This window comes from Piliocolobus tephrosceles, chromosome 6, assembly GCF_002776525.5.
Source record: "Piliocolobus tephrosceles isolate RC106 chromosome 6, ASM277652v3, whole genome shotgun sequence".
NCBI lineage: Eukaryota > Metazoa > Chordata > Mammalia > Primates > Cercopithecidae > Piliocolobus > Piliocolobus tephrosceles.
In genome coordinates, this window is record NC_045439.1 from 42270912 (window position 1) to 42274915 (window position 4004).

Genomic DNA, 4004 nt, shown 5'->3' on the forward strand with positions numbered 1-4004 from the left:
CGATGCCCAGCTAATTTTTTTTTTTTTTGTATTTTTAGTAGAGATGGGTTTCACCACATTAGCCAGGCTGGTCTCAAACTCTTGACCTCAGGAGATCCACCCACTCTGGCCTTCCAAAGTGCTGGAATGATAGTCTTGAGCCACTGCGCCTGGCCTTAGAAATATATTTTGACTATACGTATATTTTGTTTTTATTTAGTTTTATTTTTTTGAGATGGAGTCTTGCTCTGTTGCCCAGGCTAGAGTGCAGTGGTGTGATCTCAGCTCACTGCAATCTCCACCTCCTGGGTTCAAGTAACTCTCCTGCCTCAGCCTCCCAAGTAGCTGGGATTATGGGCATATGCCACCACACCCAGCTAATTTTTGTATTTTTGTTTTTATTTTTGAGGTGGAGTCTCCCTCTGTCGCCCAGGCTGGAGTGCTATAGCATTATCTTGACTCACTGCAACCTCCATCTCCTGGGTTCAAGCAGTTCTGCCTCAGCCTCCCAAGTAGCTGGGATTACAGGTGCCCCTCACCACACCTGGCTAATTTTTGTAGTTTTAGTAGAGATGGGGTTTCACCATGTTGGCCAGGCTGGTCTCGACCTCCTGACCTCAGGTGATCCACCTGCCTCAGTTTCCCAAAGTGCTGGGATTACAGGCATGAGCCACTGTACCTGGCCGACTATACATATATTTTAAAAGGGAACATTTCTTTTTAATTTTAGAACGGACATTTGAAAATTGTTTGAATTCTTTCAGTCCACTGATATCTTTCAGTCTATTGACACAAGGTATATCTGGTTGAAAGAGAAAAGGCAGAGTGAAAAAAAGCCATTCTAGATCAATTGGTAGATGCCAACAGATTCACTCCCATGTGAATATGAAAGGACAAGGAACCATGAATATTTTCATGCTAAAGGTGAGAATAAGTTTTGATTGATTTTTGAAGAAAAACGATTTTTGTTATCTTGTGTAACTCTAGGAGGTAATTGAGAAATGTTAAGTTGTTTGTTGGTTCTCTCCCAAAGAGAGGATAGGAGGAAGCCATGGTTCCTTTATACCATGGTTGACTGGGAGCCTTTATGCCTTTCTAATATATGGAGAGAAAATGCAAGTGGGGCGTGAAGGTCTCTGTGGTACTGAAAAGAAAGGTATAGGGGTAATAGGGCTGTGAGAAAGCTGAAAGCTGAGGTCATGTTACAGAATAAGATAGCAGAGGTTCAGATTTCTGTTATGGAGCAATTCCTGCTGATGACAAAATCCAGGGTTGTTTTTGGATCTAGGTGTAGGTGGTTGAAGTAGGGTGTAAAGGCAGTCATATGCTGGTAAACCGGCTCTTGAGAAAAAGCACCCAATTTGAGCATTTGTTGACTTTTGATACCAACATGTCATTGAGCATAGAATTAGAAAGAGATATGAATAATCAGCTCTTGGGAGCTGGAATGATCTGGCTTTAACAATCACTGAGTGTAGGTGTAGAGCATTAGAATTAAGTAGACACATGAATCACAAAGCTGTGTTGTTGGATCGATCATCTACTGTGACCCCTGAAATCTTGAATTATGGTATGAGTTGGTATAAAGAGTGTGAGTCCTCAAATCTTCATTAAGTGAAGGAGGGTTGAGGAGTAGTCAGTAGAAAAGAATAAAAAAGAAGAGAAGATTTTATAGAAGTCTGTTGGGGGTAAAATATTGCTGAGGAAGTAGTGAAAGTGTTCTTCAAATACCTTCGACTATAACCACTTTTTTTTTTTTTTTTTTTTTTTTGAGACAGAGTTTCGCTCTGTAGCCCAGGCTGGAGTGCAGTGGCGCGATCTCGACCTCGGCTCACTGCAAGCTCCGCCTCCCGGGTTCACGCCATTCTCCTGCCTCAGCCTCCTGAGTAGCTGGGACTACAGGTGCTCGCTACCACACCCTGCTAAATTTTTTTGTATTTTTAGTAGAGACGGGGTTTCACCGTGGTCTCGATTTCCTGACCTCGTGATACGCGCGCCTCGGCCTCCCAAAGTGCTGGGATTACAAGCGTGAGCCACCGCTCCTGGCCCTATAACCATTTTTTAATGTAATCCGTATGTAAAGCAAGGGTCTACATGATCCACTTTATGTGTGGGCTCCATTTATAAAAGAATATTTCAGTAGTCAAAACTAGTTGAAAGTACAGTTAATCCTTTAATAATTTGGGTTTAGGGGATATTGCCCTCATGCAAAAAAAAAAAAAAAAATGCATATAATTGTTGACTCCTCCCAAACTTAACTACTAATAACCTATTGTTGACTGGAAGACTTACCAGTAATATAAACACTTGACGTAACATGTAAAGCTAGAGAAAAGAAAATGTTATTAAGAAAATCATAAGGAAGAAAAAATTTATTTACTAATCATTAAGTGGAAGTGGATCATCATAGGTCTTCATTCTCATCGTCTTCATGTTGAGTAGTCTGATGAGGAGAAAGAAAGGAGGGGTTGGTCTTGCTGTCTCCAGGGTAGCAGAAGTAGAAGAAAATCCACGTTATCAGTGGACCCATGCAATTCAAATCGGTCTTCAAGGGTCAACTGTAATTCCAATCTTATTTGCCTTAATTCATTTTCTTAATTTAATAAAAGGCTGAATATTCATAATTTACAATAACACCTTCATTTTCTTCACTTTTCTCCCTATATCTCTCACATCACATCCTAAACCTTTTTCTCCTGTGCCTTACTCTCCGTTCTCTTAAAAAAAACTCTCCCAGATCCAATCTATGCTGCTCATAATTTCTCTTCCCCTCCTCTTTTTTCTACATTCTTTCTGATGCAAATTCATGAAATGAATAATTTTCTCTCCTCTTGTTTCCTACTTTTACTTAACGAAAGTCCAGAAACTAAACTTGCTTACTCAGATCCTAGAGCTGCATAAAAGTACAGGAGATTTTGGATGATGTGTGGGTTGGAAATGAAGGTATTACATTCTTTCGTTAAGTAATTGAGGATTTCACATGTGGTTAAAATGATGTCAGAGCTAGGCAAGGAAACAGGATTCTCCTACATTCCTGATAAGAGATTAAATTGGTACAGCTCATTTGGAAATTCATTTGGCAGTATCTCCTATAACCAAAATATATCCCTAAAATCAAAGTATATCCTACCCTGTGACTCAGCAATTCCACTCCATCAACAATTGAGTGTAATGAATATGGCTATCAGGTTTCAATATGCTAGTGACATCTGCTACATTGTTATCTCTATTACGGGAGTCTATAATTTTTTTTTTTTTTTTTTTTTTTTTGAGACGGAGTCTCACTCTGTCGCCCAGGCTGAGTGCAGTGGCCGGATCTCAGCTCACTGCAAGCTCTGCCTCCCGGGTTTATGCCATACTCCTGCCTCAGCCTCCCGAGTAGCTGGGACTACAGGCGCCCGCCACCTGCCCGGCTAGTTTTTTGCATTTTTTAGTAGAGACGGGGTTTCACCATGTTAGCCAGGATGGTCTCGGTCTCCTGACCTTGTGATCCGCCCGTCTCGGCCTCCCAAAGTGCTGGGATTACAGGCTTGAGCCACCGCGCCCGGCCTATAATTTTTTAACCTCTGATCTCTTAAACCTTATTTTACAACTTTATTACTCTTTACAAACTAAACTGTCATACTATTGTGTATCAGATCCACTTATTTTTAAATTAATTTTTAAATGTCAAGTCTTAATAGTCTTCCTTTAGCCTCTATTTACTGATTTATTGTCACCACAATATCACTCTAAACGTAACTGTTAACTATCAGGAAGTATTTCCTTCTTTTTCTATAGAGAACAGAAGATCTTCAGCAGGAAATTCAGATGCTCCCTCAGCAAATGGAACAGCTGTATCAACTTTATGAAGAGGTGTTTGTGAATCATTCCAACTTGAAGAAAAGTATAGGGAACAACAAAAGATCCTTGAAATACCTGGAAGGAAAAATTGCTTTTAATGACATTTTATTTTATTTTATTTTATTTTTTATTTTATTTATTTTATTTTATTTTATTTTATTTTATTTTATTTTATTTTATTT